Here is a 20323-nt window from a genome sequence, read left to right as displayed (position 1 = left end):
CGTTTTTACTTCTCTTGTAAACACTTCAAATGCTTGGAAGCTCATAACCCTAACATGCAAAACCTTTCCAACCCCTCAAACCATGTTTTGAATCAAATGTACTAACCTCATGAACATAGTAAATCCAGGTACCTTAAACATCCCAGTGCTGTTTATAACTGTTGGATTCTCTTAAACCTTCTACCTAAAATCAGAAGTAAGTACTCAAATATATTCCTAACGCTGGGACAGCAGAGCCAACCTGTCAGATGCTTAAATGTGATAAATCCTCTTCAACATTGTAAATACTTGATCCCAACACTGAGATTTTCCAAGTATCTAAATTTAACCAAAAAGTATGATTACTATGGGTTTCATTGAGTCTGTGATCTCTCTTTTAGTCTCATCTTTCCCAGAGTTGGAAAATCCCTTATCTGCTAAGAGGATAGTGACATCATCTCAGGTGGGTAGAGGTTAGGTTCCCCCATAACCTTAGGTGATCTTCTGATGTAAGGTCACAGTCAACAATTTATGATCACAATATGGTGACTTTTTCAGAAATCTGATTGGGACATGAGATCTAAGACTCAGTTTCTTTATCTGTTAAATGGGTATAATGACCACATCTACTGCATACAGTTCTTAGAGAAATCATGTGCAAAAAAATAAAGTGCTTAGAACACTGCCTGGCATATGCTAAAAAATGCTAAGAACCTCTAAATTCTTATTTTTAGCATTATTATTATGTTGCCTTGAAGTTTTACCCTCAAATAACCATGAGACTGATAGAATCAATTAACTTACATTTGATAAATTTCGTCATATGTGAAAACTTGCAGAGGACCATTAACTTTAAGGTCCCTTTATGCTTACAAACCATAGTTGAACTGGTCAGCACGATGGTGAAGAGCAGCCAGCACCATGGCAGAGAGTGGTCAGCACTATGGTGGAGAGTGGTCAGTACTGTGGTGGAGAGTGGCCAACACTATGGTGGAGAGCAGCCAGCACCGTGGCGGAGAGTGGCCAGCACTACGGTGGAGAGTGGTCATTACTATGGTGGAGAGTGGTCAGCACTGTGGTGGAGAGCAGTCAGCACTGTGGTGGAGAGTGGTCAGCACTATGGTGGAGAGAGGTCAGCACTGCGGTGGACAGCGGTCAGCACTGTGGTAGAGAGTGGCCAGCACTATGGTGGAGAGTGGTCATCACTATGGTGGCGAGAGGTCAGCACTGCAGTGGAGAATGGTCAGCACTGTGGTAAAGAGTGGTCAGCACTATGGTAGAGTGGTCAGCACTATGGTGGAGAGCGGTCAGCACTATGGTAGGGAGTGGTCAGCACTACCGTAGGGAGCAGCCAGCACTACAGTGGAGTATGGCCAGCACTGTGGTGGAGAGTGGTCAGCACTATGGTGGAGAATGGTCAGCACTGTGGTGGAAAGTGATGGAGAGTGGCCAGCACTGTGGTGGAGAGTGGCCAGCAATGTGGTGGAGAGTGGTCAGCACTATGGTGGAGAGTGGCCAGCACTATGGTGGAGAGTGGCCAGTACTATGGTGGAGAGTACCCAGTACTATGGTGGAGAGTGGTCAGCACTATGGTGGAGAGTAGCCAGCACTATCGTGGAGAGTGGCCAGCATTGTGGTGGAGAGTGGTCAGCACTATGGTGGAGAGTGGCCAGCACTATGGTGGAGAGTGGCCAGTACTATGGTGGAGAGTACCCAGCACTATGGTGGAGAGTGGTCAGCACTATGGTGGAGAGTGGCTAGCACTGGGATAGAGAGTGGTCAGCACTGTGGTAGGGAGTAGTCAGCACTATTGCAGAGAGCGGCCAGCACTATGGTAGAGAGTGATTAGCACTGGTGGTGGCAAGCGGTCAGCACTATGATGGAGAGCGGTCAGCACTATCGCAGAGAGCAGTCAGCACTGTGATAGAGAGTGGCCAGCACTGCTGTAGGGAGCGGTCTGTGCTATTGCAGAGAACCACCAGCACAATGCGGGACAGCAGTGGGATTGAGGATGGAGTCTGCAGGCTGAGTCCAGTGGCTCTAACATGGTATTTCAAGAGTATGGTGACTGGCACCAGCTCAGATAAGGGGTTAGTGTGGACTTTGGGATTGGTGTGGTCGGTCTAACGCACTGTGCAGAGGTGGCCTAAGGGGTGGGTTGAATTGCAAAGGAGGGAATCCAGGACCCATGCATGTGGTACAGAAAGCCTTTTGTCAGGCAAGTAGTAAGCCTGGGAAAAGGTTTCCAAGGTAGAGGGCCTAAGGCCCTGAGGAGGTTGAGGTGTGTAGATGGGAGGATGGGTAAAGAAGCCACTAAGGGTCAGAGTGTCCCTCAGAGATACAAATGGTTAATGCACTCAACTGGAAACTGAAAGATTAGAGATGTAAGTCCACCCAGAGATACCCCCAGAAGAAAAGCCTGGTGATCTGCTTCCAAAAAAATCAGCCACTGAAAACCCGATGGAGCACAGTTCTACTGTGACACACACGGGGTTGCCATGAGTCAGAATCAACTCCATGGTGGCTGGGATGAGGAGAGAACACTGTTGGGCGCCTTCCGTTGCCTGGTGTTGTGCTCCCATCCTTTATATTAATGGCTACACTATCTCATTTCTTTACTGATAGACTCACAAAGTAAACCTTCCTGTCTCTATTTTATAGATGACGACGGAACGGTTAAGTGAACGTTTCTGAGGTCATAGATCTAGTAAGTGGATTGAACACAGGTCTTCCTATTTCAGAGATCATGATCTTCCCATGACAGGGCAGTGCCTCAAGGGTGACTTGATGTCAGCCCTAGAGAACTGGCCTAGATATTGTTAAATATCTCCTGCCATATGTCATGATCAGTCCTGAAATGAGGGTGAGCTGAGGCTGCAGAAGGGAGCAGGGACCAGCGTTCACAGCTGTTGGGAGAGGAGGCCTGCTAAAGCTGCGATGGGCGGAGGCTAAGCAACAGGCGTAACATATGCCTGGGCTTCTTACTCTGCCCCAAACAAGACTCTGGTTCTCCTTGGGGAAGTAGGAGAAAGTTAAACTAGTTGACTTAATAGCAGTGATTCCTAAAGGCTGCATGTGGGAAGGTTTCCTGGAAAATGCACATGGCCCACAGTCATGCCATTCCACATTCAGTTTCAGACGGTTACAGAGCCTTGAAACGGACCACGGGTTTGGTCGGGAGCCCAAGAGAATCTGTAGACCGAGGGTGCAGACCTTCTCCAGAGCGTTTCCTTAAAGGAGCATTGGCACTGTTGCAAGATTCTGCTGCTGCTGATAGCAGCAAACATCTATTTACCAAAAAACCCATTGCTGTCGAGTTGATTCCAATCCATAGTGGCTATATGGGACAGAGTAGAACTGCCCTATAGGGTTTCTAAGGAGTGCCTGGTGGATTCAAACTGCTGACCTTTTGGTTAGCAGCCGAGCTCTTAACCACGCGCCACCAGGGCTCCAACCTAATAAATAATAAAAAAAAAAATACCAGCTGCCTTTTTATTCAATTTCTTTTTAATTCCCACAATAACCCTATAAGGTAGGAATTATCATTATCCTTGTATATAGACAAGAAAATGTTTCTGAGAGATTCAATAATATGCCCAAGGTTACAGAACTAATAAGGAAGTGCCCAATGAAGTTCAATAATTTCATAACTTAAAAAAAAAAAATTTGAGATTTTGATCTGTTGTAGTTGGGGAGTGAAGGACAAAGTTTAACACATGCCATACAAATCAGCAATGACATTGGACTTCCATTATAGGCAGTTGGTTGGGGTAACAAATTTCACCCCCCATGTTTTTAAATTTCACAGCAGCAAGCCTGGCTGTTTAGCTTTCTGTTGGACTTTCTATGCATCATGAAAGTTTATTTAAATTTTGTAAAGGGCTTTGCCCTTGAAAAATAACTTTCTGAAATGGGAAGCACACATTAGCCAGGTAATTCTTCTTTCCATTAGCAAATTATAATATTACTTCTTAGCATTTTAAAGAGGGCTTTTCACTTCAAAGGACTTTTAGGGTACTAGCCGATTAATCTTCGCCACACCCTTGTGAGATCAGCCAATGTGTATTTCACTATTGTCACCTTGTGGATCACTGCCAGGACCATCAGATAGCCAGGGTGGTTTGTGCACTTCCAGACAGTCTTTGTGTGGGGAGAATGGTAAATCTGTCTCTGGGAAAACCCATGAAACAACAAAGGAACTTGGTGGAAGAAACAACAGTGCAAAGCAAATCCACGTCTCCACGGGGCCGCTGTGAGTGCTCACTTGTGCAAGGCTGTTACTAAATATTTTCCTGACAGGACAGAAAGCAGCTAGCCCAACTTTACGTGTGTCTCTTTGGAGAGAGCCATAGGTGGTTATCAGAAAAACTTCGATGGTTTCAAAATCTTTCTTCCTCTTAGTAAAATCATCTGGAGGGAAAATTTGTATCCTTCTGTTTTCTGATGCATCCACTGGGTTCTGCGTAGTAGTTCTCTTCATGAAGCTGTTGGGGTGTTGGGAAGCATAGGTTCTCTCTTTCTCTTCCTCCTTCCCTTTATCAGAATAACAACAAGAAGTTGGTTCATTTACAAGTTTTTCCATGCATTCTGAGACCTTGATGCTGAAACCTGGGAATACAAGAGTTATGGCCTTGTTGCAGGAGTGTCGGTGCACAGAAAGGTAAATAATAAATAATCTGTATTTTCCAAAGAGGGGACAATTTAAGCATTTTTGCCTACTAACTCTATAAAACTCTTCTGGACTTTTGTGAGTTGTTGCCAGTCCTTGGTTATGGTTATGTTAAAAAACAACCCTATAATTCAGACATTCCTGAAAGGAGTTGAACAATTTTAAGGCCATCATAAATTTTATTATTATTTCTTGGGATGTATTACTCGGGCTCACAGGGTGATCATTAAATATGTATTCTCTCTGAATCATTCTAAGGAGCCCTGATGGTGCAGTGGTTAAAGCGCTCAGCTGCTAACGGAAAGGCCGGTGGTTCGAACCCCCTAGCTGCTCTGCGCGAGAAATATGTGACAGTTGGCTCCCGTAAAGGCTACAGCCTTGGAAACCCTGCGAGGCAGTTCTGCTCTGTCCTATAGGGTTGCTATGAATTGGAATCGACTCGACAGCAATGAATTTGGTTTTCGTGTTTCGATATGCCATATTCTTTAAGGAGCCATGGTGGCACAGTGCTAAGCGTCAGCTGCTAATTGAAAGATTGGTAGTTTGAGCCCGTGAGCCACTCCTTGGTAGAAAGATGTGGTAGTCTGCTTCTGTAAAGATTTCAGCCTTGGAAACCCTATGGGGCAGTTCTGCTCTGTCCAGTAGTGTTTCTGGGAGTTAGAATTGACTTGATGGCGGTGAGTTTGGTTTTGGGTTCTGAATCATTCTGAGTGAGGGTTTGGCTCCAAAAATAATGATTTTTCTCTGATATGTTTTCAAAAGACAAATTGGTGGTATGAGGGCTAATGACTGAGGAAAATGAATTTTGAAAATAAGATGGGATTATTTTTGAGGTATAATTTTCTGTGCCTAAAAACCTCAGAAACCTGGAAGCAAAACTGGCCAACTTATAAAAATGCAGAGAGGGGCATATTATTTGCGCCTCAGAATTTTTCTGGTTAGAATTACAGAGAAAAGGAAGGAAGAGGAGGGGAATGAAAGGGAGAAAGGTATCCCACAGATATGATGTACCTAATTACCCTTTCCTGAACGTGTCTCACAGAGAGTATGTGTTTATTGGAGCCAACGTGTTACTCTGAATTACCAGATTATAGACCCCTGAGCTGGACAATTCATGTTAGAGAAAATGAGCTTTCCTGCCTTCCTGCTATACGTTTTAACGTATGTGGAGTTGTTCACTGCCTACGAATGTGTTCTGTATGTTTTAACGTGTGTGGAGTTGTTCACGCTTACAGATGTTCTCTGTACGTTTTAACGTGTGGAGTTGTTCACTGCCTACAAATGTTCTCTGTACGTTTTAACGTGTGTGGAATTGTTCATGCCTGCAGATGTTCTCTGTTTTAACGTGTATGGAGTTGTTCGCTGCCTACAGGTGTTTTCTGTACGTTTTAACATGTGTGGAGTTGTTCACGCCTACAGGTGTTCTCTGTATGTTTCAATGTGTGTGGAGTTGTTTGCTGCCTACAAACGTTTTCTGTACGTTTTAACGTGTGTGGAGTAGTTCGCTGCCTACAAATGTTCTCTGTACGTTTTAACATGTGTGGAATTGTTCACGCCTACAAACGTTCTCTGTAACAGGTACTCATGAGATAGCGAAACAACTACAAGTGTCTCCTCCTAGCAGGGAGTTCATACAACAAAGTAAAGCAGGCAGGTATGGGAAATTAGAGTCCCTTTCAGGTGTGTGTCACCCATGGGGACTCACAGCAGGCAAAAGATACCATCCTTTTCAGTGTAATTCTGCAAAATGTGTTTGCCTGCTTATATCACAAAAGAGGATTTCTTTAATCAATTGAGCTCCACTTTTATTTGCCTTAGGATAGTCCTTTTTAAAAACACAAGAAGATATTTAAGGTCCTGAATTACATGCTAAGTTCATCACCAGTTCTGGACGCCTCCCTAATTTATTTAAACCGGTTTCTGTCCAGTTGATTCCGAATCATGACGTCCTCATGTGTTTTGAGTGGAACTGTGTTCCCTAGGGTTTTTAATGGCTGATTTTTTGGAGGTAGATTGCCAGGCCTTTCTTCCAAGGCACCTCTGGGTGAGCTCCTTCACAGTAGAGTGCATTAACCTTTTGCACCAACCCCTACCAAGGACTTCTCCTAATTTGTATAACCCATTGCCATTGAGTCAGTTCCGACTCATGGGGACCCTACTGACAGACTGAAATGCCCCATAGGGTTTCCAACACTTTAATCTTTACAGAAGCAGATTGCCATCTCTATCTCCCATGGAATGGCTAGTAGGTTCAAACCTCTACCTTTTTGCTTAGCAGCTGAGTGCTTAACCACTATGCCACCAGGGCTCCTAACTAATTTATATAAAACTCAAACCAAACCCATTGCTGTCAAGTCAATTCCAACTCACAGCGACTCTATAGGACTGAATAGAACTGCCCCATAGGGCTTCCAAGGAGTGGCTTGTGGATTCCAACTGCTGACCTTTTGGCTAGCGGCCAGTCTCTTAACCACTGTGCCATCAGGACTCCACTAATTTATACAGAGCCTTTAAAACCAGGATGGCCTTTTGAAAGCATCTGCAGGGCCATGGGTTTCACTTTTTATATGGCCTTACTGGCCATGGTCTTGTAACTCCCACAATATGATTGGGTGGGACTATGCAAATAAAGTGTGTAAAACTCTTGCTGGGATTGGACACTGACTCTGAAAATAAGGTTACTGTGGTCTGCAGAAGAGATTGGTCAGCTTTGCTGTCTTGCTAGACTGAAAAGAGCCAGTCCCACAGAGACTGAGGGGGACTTCATTACTATTAAGAAGAAGAGCCAGGAGCAGAGTGCATCCTTTGAACCCAGGATCCCTGCACTGAGACTCTCCTAGACCCAGGAGACAGAGAGAGAGATGTAACCCTGGAGGCTGCATGAGATGGTAGTGGCATGGGACCCGCAGACGGCTGCAGTGGGCTCACCAACCTATGGAAAGAGAGTGCTGCTGAGTGTCTTTGAGTAGGAGGCTTCCTGGCAGAGTCGGTACCTCCAGGAACTTGTTACCAGAGCTGAAGAGCTATAACACTTGCCCAAGCAGGGCAGAAGTTGAGTGTGAGGGCCAGGAGGCACACCCAAGAGTGAGACCTGCCTTGCCTACAGGCTCGGCCGAGAGGTTGAGCTGAGAGATTGAAAGCTGTCCCAATTAACAAACTGTATCCTGTCTCCCGAGTTTTTCCTGTTACTTTGAAGTTGATCCTGATCCTGAATTATAAGCTGTTACTTCCCTAATAAACCCCATAATCATGAGTATGGTCTGTGAGTTCTGTGTGGCCATTGCAATGAATTATCAAAGCCAGGAGAGAAGTAGAGAGGGCTGTGGGAGGGACAGGTGGTGTCAGAATTGGTGAAAAGTTTGGAGATTGGAGGTATGTCTGACGTCCACCTCAGAGGGATCGGTTTTGGACGATCCTGTGGTGACTCTCCTCTCTCCCCTGAAGTTAGAGGACTTCTGCGCTACCCTGTTATGGTACCTTTGTGCTTCTAATAAATTCGCTACTTAAAAAACTGATAATATTGAGTGCTGAGGAAGTTGTGGTAGAACTGTTATGCTGTGAGATTGCTGTTGGCGTTGTGAGCTGACACATTCCTTTTGTTCAGCAGTTTGTAGAACAGAGCCTGATCTGGACCTGTGATCACCTGAGATAGGAATTTTAGGGGATTTTTCCCAAGGTAGTAATTTAACAGAAGCAGAAGAGAATGTTAATTATAGTGCCATTATAATGTGATCTGTCGTGAAGGCCATGTTGAAATACGCCAAAATGGTTCCAGTATAAGTTCTAATGTGAAAAAAGAAGATACAAAATGGCAGGTGTACAAGATTTGCAGATTTGTCACAATATGCAGACATGTGGGTAAGGCCTGGAAGGCAAGATAACACAAATGGAAGCAGGTTTACATATGACCGTTTCTTTTTTTTTTTTTTTGAACTATGATGCTTAATGCTGCTGTTGTGCCATCTTTTCAGAAAATTTATATAAGAGCAAGCTGGCAAATGTAGACATTAATAAGAAAGTGCTCCAATGGGGCCACATCAACACTCTCCAGGGCATTGCCATGACAGCTGGCTAAGTGACTGTTTCCCAAGAGGCTTTCATGGGCGGCACCCATTTACTGTAGCCCATGGTCTGGCCTGTGGTCTGGCCTATCGAAGATTTCTTCAGGTGGACCCAGACTACTCAACCTTGTGAGATGGGGAGACTGAGTACTAACCCAGAATGCCCTTCTGTGGTTTTACAATGAGCAGATGACCCACTGTACAGAATATTGGGTTACTGCAAACGGTGTATTGCCTCTTCCATGGGAAGCCACAGAATCAGAAAGTTGCTTGTTTTGTGTGATGAGAAAACAAAGGAGTTGAGTGACATGCCTGTTCAATGGCTTCAGGCTATGATAGCCTGGGGCAGGGACTTTGTGATGATGATAGCTGAGACTCCAAGGCCTCAGCTTCCTACAACCTCCTCCATCTCTTTACATTATGTGTGCCTTTGTCCTACTTAGAATACGCAAAGACCGTTAGCTGAAGACTTTTCCCCTGGACAGTGCTTAAATGGCTGCTGCCAACATCTGTCTTTGTAGCTCTTTTTTGTCTACCTTTCTGTGGCTGACCACTTTTTATTCCCCTCTAAATATGCGATACCTTCTCTCAGTTGAAAGATAAGTCCTGCTGACCTCTTTTCTTCCAGGTGATTAAATATCTCTGCATTGATCCATTATGCATCTAACAGAGAGCAACAGTGGTTTTCTCATCTCTAAGCTCTTATGGAAATGCACTTTACTGGTGCTCATAGGTACCGAAAACAGCAGGTGGCAAAGTTGAGGAGTAAGGTGAATTTAAGTATCAGATCAAAGAGGGAAATGGGGACTGATGTAAGCCAACAGAGATTGTGTGCACGGTGATGGATTATACCCAGGTGTCCCAGATACTTACTATAAATCCTTATTGGAAAAAAAAAAAAAGATCAATAAAGAAGCAAATCAAAGCTGTTCTGTGTTTTCTTTTGTCAGAGCCCAGGCTGAATGGTAAAGCAAAGTATTGGGGACCCTTTGGAAGCTGAGGGGAAGATATCAAGCAAGGGCCATCACTCTGTGTTGGTGTCAGATCTGAGTGTTTGAAGTTGTGTCACCTCCTGTAGTAAGAGACAATGACTAGGATGACTTGCTATAATGGTGGTCTTTGCTTAATCCCTAGCTCCTTTTTAATAGCCTCTGAGATGGCTGTGGAGTCTACAGACTACCTCTTTTTTGCAGAGAACTCTCTCCTTTCTCTATTAGAGTGGACCCCTGGGTGTTAACAGCCATAGTTAGTCACCAGATGGCCCCCAACTCCCTGGCAAAAGTTACTTGGATTAGAGTTGGACACCTAATCCAAGATTGGCCTGCTAAAGTTTCTTTTCCTGGAATTTGGAATTTAGAGATAGGCAATCATTCTCTCTACGTGGCTGGAACCATTACAGGTAAACCTGAGGTCTCTGGGGGCAGGCAGATCTCAGGAGAAGCAGAGAAAGGATACTGTGTTCCCTGGATCCCTGCCTGGTTTCCGTTTCCAGGCATGGGGGGAATTGGATGAGGATTTGTTGCCTCTGGGTCCTTGAGACCCTCTTGTGTCCTCTTGTAAATCTCCCTTCCATATGTAACCTATCCTGACTTGGTTTCTGCTACTTAGAATTAAAGAGCCTTAACTAATCCATTATCATCTGAAGACCAATGGTACAAGTTCAGTATTCCTCAAAAGTTGGAAGAATTGATGTTCCGCGGGGGTTAGATGACTTAGCCGAAATAGGTGTTATCTTCAAATTTAGTGTTTTAAGGGAACTATTAAAACTGTTAAAAATACAAAACCTTCTGGTTGAGTTGCCAGAACCTTTCCTTACATAAGAGACCAATTGATGTCAGTGATTTGGGAGTTGGTTAACCTGGGAAATCTCATTCAAATGGCAGAAGGTGGACCAATGTCTAGTGTTTAAAGGTCTTAGACTTGAGATATACTATAATGTGCATAATAAATTTCTCAAGAGCTCTCTCTTCTCCTCCCCTGTTACCCTGCCCTGCCCCGAAACACACAAATATTCGAAGATATTTGAAGCTGAGTGGGGCCTTTGAATTTTTACTTGATGTTTTAATGCATATCCTGAGATTATTGGCCTGGAGCTTTGCTTTAAGAATACTAGGCAGGGAAGACTATTTGTGTTTTTAGACCCTTAACTTCTATTTGCAGATCAATTTCAAAGAGGTTTGATCGAGGAGGCAACAGGAGACTTAATTGGTGTATGAAAAGGTTTAGCTAAAATTTATCACCATATCCTTGTCTCAGACCCCTTGCTACCCATTTAGAAACAAGACATTACAAAGAAAGTAAATTGTCAATGAATCCCAACCATGAATTGATTGGAAAATGTCATTTGTTCCAAGAAGAAAGCCAGCTCTGATTGTAAGAAGAAGGGCTCCTGGAGGCCCGCTGCTTCTTATTGGTTGTTTCCAAGTGTTGAATTTAATAAGGCAGACACAACTAGGGAGAGAATAGGGAGTGACAGGCATAGAGCAATAAGTGTAATGTACTGTGAAGGGTGGAATCCATCAAGCAGGGACACTTCCATGGTAGAAAGAGGAAAGCACTGCCATGTAAAATGGGATAGCTTTGAAGGAGTTCCAAGTCTTTATTTTTGGCTGTTCAACTGTAGGCTCGAGTTTCACAGGACTCATGTTAGGTTTAGTGGTTATGAAATACTGTTTTCCAAATGGAAATATATGGCTTGTAATCTCAAAGAAAAAGGGAAGAGAAAGAAATGCTCTTGGCCAAAGCATCAATAATCCTGTTACTCTGAGCTTATAATGATCACCCAAGGGCAGTAACTCATTCTTTGTCAGCCTTTCCAACCCTCTCTGTGTTTTTATTTAAAAACCTTCAATTCTATTAAAATATGTCATAACAAGCTGGTCCTGGTATACACATAGATTTGTCATTGAAAAAAGTCATGTAACACATGATTTAAAAGCTCCCTGTCCTCATCTCTGCATCTCTTCACCTTCCAGAATCTTTCCGTTTTAGTGAACAGAGGCTAGGTTATGCTGCAATAACAAATTAACTACCACATCCCTATGGCATAACACAAAGGAAGATTTATTTCTTGTTTATGCCACTTGTCCAATACAGGCTGTCAGAGGTTCTGCTTATTGTAGTCACTCAGGGACCCAAGCTGATGAAAGCTCTCCCACCTTATGGCTGCACCAGCCAGGACATGTGACCTTCCTAGAGAATCAAGACTGGAGTATTAAACATAGTTTTTTTCACTGACTTAACTCTGAAATGAATTATGTTACTTTTTCTCACATCCGGTTGGCTAGAACTAGTCACATGGTACTGCCTAACCACAAGAGGTGGAAATATGCAAGCTTTTCTATGCCCAGGGCCAAAAGAAATCTAGTTATGGATGAAACTAGTAACGTCTACAATAATATCTGCCATGGTTAAATTTTCTTAAGCCTTCGTTCCTCCACCAACCCTGTCCTGATCAGTTCAGCTTACAGTGATAACCTCTTCCTTTGAAGATCTGTAACACTTGTGACACTCATTTGGTCCTTAGCTTTGCCTGTCTTTGATATGTAAATGTGCCAATATGCATATATGTGAGTATGAATAAATATTTGCATCTTTATGGCAAGCCTCCTGTATTAATTCATGAGTGTTCTGGAAGCAGACAACGTATGTTCTTTTGCATCACCGATAGTGTCGTCCATGTTTCCTAAGTGTTTGTGGAATGATGTAGTCTATAGACGGGCCATGGGTTCAAAGGGTGAGAAATATATAATGAACAAATTTGGAAATCTTATCTAATTTATCCCACAACGCCTATCAGCTCCCTGATGGGAGCGGAAGTTCCTAACAAATCAACCCAAAGTGCTCGCAGTCTTCCTCTGGCCTTTGGGAGACCGTAGGGAGTTCTGTCGCTGAGGGCCACGTATGCTTCGTGGTAGAACACTTTCAGTTTTCTGGCTTCTGCCCAGCTAGGTGTAAGAAAAAGGAGGAAATCCGAAGAGAAGCAACCAAATAGTTGAAGAAAATGATTTCGACCTTCCGACGGGAAAGAGGGAAATCATAGGAACCAAGTTAAGCAACAGGTATGGGGAGAGGGTTACGACAATGTGTAAGACTTCACGCGTGTTCAGGAAACTTAATAGCCTGGGTCCTAGGATTAGACGCAATTATGGAGAGACAGCTAGATGTATAAAGCAGCGTGGGAGATGTTTCATCTGCAGAGTTGCCACTAGGCAAAGCTCAAGAAACCCCCTGAATTATCTATTACTGTGTAACCAAACCAAACTTGTTGCCTTCAAGTCAATTCCGACTCATAACGACACTATAGGACAGAGTGAAGCTGCCTCATAGGATTTCTAAGGCTGTAAATCTTTATGGAAGCAGACTGCCACGTCTTTCTCCTGCTGCTTTTGGTTAGCAGCTGAGCACTTAACCAATGTGCCACCAGGGCTTTTACCGTATAACGAAGTACCCTGAAACTTCAGGACTTAAGACAACAATAAACACTTGTTTTCTCATGCCATTTATGCCAGAATTCAGGAAAGGCTTAGGTGGGTGGTTCTGGTTCTTAATCTCTTATGTCAGCCGAGGCTACAGTCATCTGAAGGTGTGGCTAGGGCTGGAGGATTTGCTTCTAAGGTGTCTCACTCACACGCTTGGCCTGTTGTGGTTGTTGGCAGGAAGCCTCAGTTCCTCCCCATGTGGGCCTTTCCGCAGGCTGCCTGAGCGTCTTCGTGTTACAGTAACTGGCTTCCCCCAGAGAGCGCATCAAAAGAGAGAGCTAGGTGAAGCTTTAATGTCTCTTACGACTTACACTCAGCACCATACACTGTCATTTCTGCAATATCCTGACACCTCAGCGCTGTTCAATGTGGGGGATGGCACTATGGATATGAATATTAGGGGGCAAAAAATTGGGGGCCATCTTAGAGGCGGGCTACCATACCCTCCACCTGCCTGTGGTTGCCAAGGAGATGCAGTTATAAAACATTTATTATTCTCTATTGCCGTCGAGACAGCTCCAACGCATGATGACTTTGTGTATAACAGAATGAGGCATTGCCTGATCCTGTGCCATTTTCATGATCGTTGGTTGGTATGCTCAAGTCCATTGTTGCACCCACTGTGTGTTTTCAGCACCTTCCGATTTAAGGGGCTCATCTTCCAGCACTATATTGGACAATAACCTGTTGTGATCCATAAGGTTTTCTTTGGTAGTTTTCAGAAGTAGATAACCGGACCTTTCTTCTTTGTCTGCTTTGGTCTGGAAGCTCCACTGAAGCCTTTCTACCTGGGGTGACCCTGCTAGTATTTGAAGTACCGATGGCATAGCTTCTGGAATCGTAGCAATGTGCAAGCAACCACGGTACGTCAAACTGACAGACATATTTTTAAAAAGTAGTGTTAAAAAAAGACAGATGATTACTATAAAAAAGTAGCCCTGGGCATATTTGTGGCAGAGCGATGGACACCTCAGGGAAGGCGGGGAAGGGGCTGCAGGTACCCATACCTGACTCAATGCTTCCAGCTGGGCAGGCTTCCTCTGCCTTCCTTGCTGAATATTTCCCTGAGTCACTTCTTAGCCACTGCCAGAACATGGTGATTTTGACAATTAAAAAAAAAAAAAACTATAATTTTATAGAAAGAACTCTCATCTTCCTCTGAGTAAGCCTCATCTACGGAAAACTCAGCCACTCAGCCTATGCACTCTACTTCTCCCTGTAGCAGGAGAGCTTCTTGGGAAAACTTAATGCCTCTTAGGTTTTGTTCCTGAGAAGGTGTGGTGCTCTCTCTTTGCCTCAGCCTCCTCATCTGTAAAATGGGGGTCATGAGACTTAGGTGACATGATAGATGTGGAAATGCCTAGCACAGAGTGTGGGAAAGAGCTGGTGCTTAACAGATGCTAGATTCTGTCTCCATAGAGAGCCTCTTGATACAGACTCTCTTAATATTAAAAGGAATAGGATACATATGAATGATTACAGCAAAAATTCAAAGTACCCCTTTAAAGTTTTGAAAAGCAAAGATGTCACCTTGAAGACTAAGGTGCGCCTGACCCAAGCCATGGCATTTTCAACCGCATCATATGCATGTGAAAGCTGAACAATGAATAAGGAAGACCGAAGAATTGGTGGCTTTGAATTGTGGTGTTGGTGAAGAATAGAATGAGCAAATCTGTCTTAGAAGAAATACAACCAGAATGCTCCTTAGAAGCAAGGGTGGCAAGACTTAGTCTTACATACTTTGGACATGTTGTCAGGAGGGATCAGTCCCTGGAGAGGGGCATCAAGCTTGGTAAAGTATAGGGTCAGCGGAAAAGAGGAAGACCCTCTATGAGATGGATTGACACAGTGGCTACAACAGCGGGCTTAAGCATAACGATTGCGGGGATGGTGCAGGACTGGGCAGCGTTTTGTTCTGTGGTATATAGGGTCACTATGAGTGGGAACCAACTTGATGGCACCTAACAACAACAACAACAACAACAATCTTTACAGAAGCAGCCTGCCACATCTTTCCCTTGAGGAGCAGCTGGTGGGTTTGAACCGTCAACTTTTTGATTAACAGCTGAGAGCTTAACCCCACTGCACGACCAGAGCTCCTTAATAAATCACTATTTTTATCTAAATAAGTGCTTTTTTTTTTTTCCCAAAAGAAATGTCTGCAGTGATGGAAGTTTTATATGCACTCTGTGTTTTATACGTATTCTGTCCAGTATAGTGGCCACTAACCTCATGTGCCTATTGAGAACTTGAAATGTGGCTAGCGCAACTGAGGAATGGAATTTTTAATTTTAGTTAGTTTAAATCTAAATAGCCACATGTGATTAGTGGCTACCGTATCAGACAGTTTATACTAGATGGCCAGATGTACACGATGACTGTTTTTCTACACGAGGCAAAACTAGTACAATGAAGGAAATGTTGAGTTTTTTGTTGGTTTAGTCAACACAATACACTTCCTTCTGTGTGCCTTGTTTATTTATTTATTTATTGGGTACTGATTTGAGCAGTTTATTTGTTGCCATGGAGAAATGTTCTCAAAGCCAACATATAGATTTACCACGTGTTTTACTGTGAACTAAGATGATGATTCAGAATTTGAGCGGGACCTGTGTGGATACAGATATGAAGAGCTTTACAGAGGGAAGATAGGGTGGGGTTCTTCAGTGAAGTACTAGGGTTGGTGTCAACCAGTGTGGTAGCTTGTGGTGCCCCTCCCCACCCACCCATGGACCTTCTCCTGTACCAGACCATACGGACTCCTTAGTAATGTATTTTATACTAATGTTATTTGTAAATCATAATTCCTGTATATCATTTCTTGTTTTCCTTTGAAGAGCCCTGGTGGCGCAGTGGTTAAGAGATCAGCTGCTAACCAAAATGTTGGCAGTTCGAATCCACTAGTTCCTCATTGGAAACCCTGTGGGACAGTTCTACTCTGTCCTGTATGGTTGCTGAGTTGGAACTGACTCTGTGGCTTCAAGCTCATTTGCCATCAGTCCTTCATCCCAACACAGGGTCCCTCACTGTTCCCTGAATATATCCAGCCAGGAAACTTTTTCTTGACTCTGGCTCTGCTGATGCTGTTGCTTCTGCTGGATCCTTTTTCTCTTCTTGATTAAGGTTTCCAGCTCAAATATCAGTACTTGTGTGAGGCCTCCGCATTCTGCTGTGATGGGATATAGCACAGTGAGGAGTATAAAAGCATGGGTTCTGAAGGTAGACCGAGAACCAGTGGCTGTCAGGTCGGCTCTGACTCGTGGTGGCCCCCTGTGTGTCACAGGAGAGCTGTGCTCCGTTGGGTTTTAATGTTGGTTTTTCAGACGTAGATCACCAGGCCTTTCTTCTGAGGCATCTTTGGGTGCACTTGAACCTCCAGCCTTTCGGTTGGCAGCTGAGCATGTTAGTCATTTGTATCTGACTCCTGGAGACAGACTGCCTGGGTTAAATCCCAGCTCCACCACTTACTGACTGTGCCTTTGGGCTGGTTTCTTCACCTGTCTGTGCCTCAGCTTCCTTATCTGTAGAATGGGGAGGATCGCCTTCCTACCTCTTAGATTAGTTGTGAAGATGAGTAGATAAAGAGTCAGTAGAAGTTATCTGTTATTGTTTCTCTGTGCTCCCATAGCACTTTATTCATAGTTGTATTCATACTTGTTTCAGGTGGTGTTAAGGCCCTTATTACTGCATTGTCATTGGGTGTACATGTTTCTGTTCCCCATTTCCATTACGGGGAATTAGAGGCAAAGGATAATATCATTTTCACTTATCGGGCAAATCTGCTGCAGGAGACCTTTTTAAAGTACTGAAAATCAAAGATGTCACCTTGAAGACTAAGGTGTGCCTGACCCAAGCCATGGTGTTTTCAGTCACCTCATATGCATGTGAAAGCTGGACGATGAATAAGGAAGACAGAAGAAGAATTGACACCTTTGAATTGTGGCCTTGGCGAAGAATACTGGATATACCATGGCCTGCCAAAAGAACAAACAAACCTGTCTTGGAAGAAGTACAACCAGAATGCTTCTTAGAAGAAAGGATGGCAAGACTACGTCTTACATACTTTGGACATGTTATCAGGACGGATCAGTCCCTGGAGAAGGACATCATGTTTGGTAGAGTACAGGATCAGCAAAAGAGGAAGACTCTCAACAAGATGGATTGACACTGTGGCTGCTCAAGCATGACAAGGATTGTGAGGATGGTGCAGGCCCTGGCAGTGTTTCGTTCTGTGGTACACAGGGTCACTATGAGTCGGAACCAACTTGGTGGCACCTAACAACAATAACAACATCAACACCTACCCCAGAGACTAGCAAGAGGAGCTATTCAATCCACATTTTTTAAAGAAATGAAAATACAAATGTGTTTATTTATTCTCCGAATGAGCATATGTGAAATACTTAGCAAACCTGAGATTGATGAAGGATGCGTGTTATCAACCAGGTCTTTAATTTCTGTAAAATAAAGCTTTAACATCTTCAGAATGGCCACTGGCTTACAGTGAGTAAAAATGGTTCTCCCCAAAACGTCTGGAAACCTTAGCTAGCCCCAGGCCACGTGCTTCTACTGTTGCAGTAAACATGGCTTTTGAGGGGGTGCCACTTTTGGAAATAGCTGGGCAGCCGTAAGCCTGTTTGCTTTGCCTTGCCGCACTCTCCCCTTCCCGCAGAAACCACAATAAAGACTCTTGTGCACAGTTCTGCTCTCTCCCTGTCCTTTGTGACCCACCCTAGTGCTTCCCCTGAGTAGCCCTGCATGGTGTGCTATGTTCTCTGCAGGAAACAGTGAGTGTAAAAAATAAGTACTTCTGGTCTCTCGATCTGTGCCTGGCCTTACCATACGTCACCCAAGGCAACGTGGTTAGAATAATAAACCCAACCCACTAATAATAAGGCATATTTTAATATCAATTTTCTTTGACTCATTCTTTTCTGCAATACTTAATACATAATGGTTCTTTTCTATCACTGCCATAACAAATTACCACAAATTTAGTGCCCTATAACATCACACTTTAATTCTCTCAGAGTTTCTGTAGGTCAGACACCCCACACAAGTCTCAGCGAACTAAAGTCAAGGTGTCAGCAGGGCTGTGTTCCGTACTGGAGGCTCCAGGGAGCCATCCACTTCCAAGCTCATTCAGGCTGTTGGCCGAATTCAGTTCCTTGTGGTGATGGGACTGTAGTCCCCACTTCCTTGCTGGCAGTCAGCTTCTTCTGGTCCTAACACGTAGCCCCAGGATCTCAGAACCAGCAAGGGTACATCCATTCTTTCTCAGACTTGCAATCTCTCTGATGTCCCTTCTGCCACATCTCCCTGTCTGCCTCTTTCACCTTCTGCTTCTGTTTTTTTAAGGGCTCATGTGACTACACTGGACCTACCTGTACAGTCCAGGAAATTCGCCCTTTATTAAAGTCGGCAGATTAGTAACCTTAATTACATTTGCAGAGTTTATTCACAGCAGCACCGGATTAGCGTTTGTTTGACTAACCAGAGGTCAGGAATCTTGCAGGGACATCTTTAGAATTCTGCCTGTCACAATGGTCATTTCATGGCTGTGTTTAAGCTGTTAGAAAAATCTACCATGTTTTTATTTACCTTTCATCTTCAATCTTCATGTGGGCAAAGATTTTATCGGTTTGATTTACTAGTTAACATTTAGCACAGCACCTATGGCATAGCGGGTATTATACGAGTATTTGTTAAATAGATTCATCTCAAAACAATCAATCAAAAAACAGTTTTTTTTTTTTTTTAATCGTTATGTCTCTTTCGGTTTGGACGTTGTTCTTTGGTCCCTTGTAACTCTATCTTTTTCTAAATTCTGGTAACATTTAACTTTTTCTCCTAGAAAATGTGTTCGAACTATATTTGCAACTTTGGGGTCTTTTTCTGTGATTTCAAGGGAGTCATGAAGAACTGGACCATCAGCAGTGGTGATGATGACAATGACGATGGTGATGTTTTGGTCAGGGTAGGTCAATGGGTATCAACCAGGAGTGATTTTTTTAATCCCCAGAAGATGTTTGACAATGCCCGGAGACATTTTGGCTGTACAGCTAGGGCAGAGGGTGCTACTGGCATCTAGTGGGTAAGGCCAGGGATGCTGCTAAACCTCCTCCAATGCACAGGTCAGCATCATAACAAAGAACTATCTGGTCCAAACTGTCAGTAGTGCCTGGGTTGAGGAACTTTGGGGTAGGCTAATTGCTGTAATGAGCAGCATGAAATCTCAGTAACTTAACAGGAAAAAGAAAAAAAGTTTATTCCCCACTCATTAAGAATTCATTCACATATTTCTGAAGGGTGCCTCTCGTGGGAGGTTCTCAAGTGGAATGCAGGTTTCTTCCATCTTACAGCTCTAAATTCCTCAACAAGCAGCCTCCAGGGTGTTTGAGAGGGTGAGGAAAATGTTAGGGATGGAGTCTGAAAGATTTCTGTGGTCCTGACTGGGAAGAGGTGTACATTGCTTCCACTCACATTCCAGGCACCAGAAGTCAGTCACTTGGACCCGCCTAACGGCACAGGAGCTGGGAACATGGTCTAGCTGTGTGCTTGAGTGAATACTCATCGTCTCTGCCGGAAAAAGTGACAGCCCCAGCAGCAACCATATCAATACCAACAGAATCTAACATTTATTAAGCTCTTCCATGTCAGGCACTGTGTCAGTGCTTTGCTGCATTACCTGGTGATATAGCTGAGGCATGAAAAGGTTGAATACCTTGTCCAAGTTTACAAGAGGTCTATGGGAAGCCCAAAGGTGAACCCAGATTTATCACATTCCAATGTACCTTCACTAAACCACTATTTTCTGTTCTAGTTGGGACAGGAATTTAATACTGCTCCTACTGGATGTGATAAGATTGAATTGTGTCCTCCCAAAATATATGTTCAAGTCCTAACTCCTGGTACCTATGAACATGGCCTTATGTGGAAATAGGGTTTTTGAGGATATTGTCGGTTAGGTTAACATGAGATTATACTGGAGTTGGGTGGGCTCTAATGCAATATGAATGGTGTCATTATAAAGGAGGAAAGACAGACAGACAGACAGAGGGAAGACAGCCATGTAAAGATGGACGCAGAGATGGTGTGATGCTGCGGCTGTAAGTCATGGAATGCCTGGAGAG

At 43.8% G+C, this 20323-nt stretch overlaps 1 protein-coding gene across 4 annotated transcripts in view; it reads left to right on the top strand.

Annotated features, from left to right (window-relative positions):
• Nucleotides 1–20323, top strand: part of FHIT (fragile histidine triad diadenosine triphosphatase) — a 1766300-nt gene that overhangs the window by 429502 nt on the left and 1316475 nt on the right. The window lies entirely within an intron of this gene.

The sequence above is a fragment of the Elephas maximus genome, chromosome 20, assembly GCF_024166365.1.
Source record: "Elephas maximus indicus isolate mEleMax1 chromosome 20, mEleMax1 primary haplotype, whole genome shotgun sequence".
Lineage (NCBI taxonomy): Eukaryota > Metazoa > Chordata > Mammalia > Proboscidea > Elephantidae > Elephas > Elephas maximus.
The sequence above is the reverse complement of the archived record's forward strand: the minus strand, read 5'-3'. Positions and strand labels throughout refer to the sequence as shown.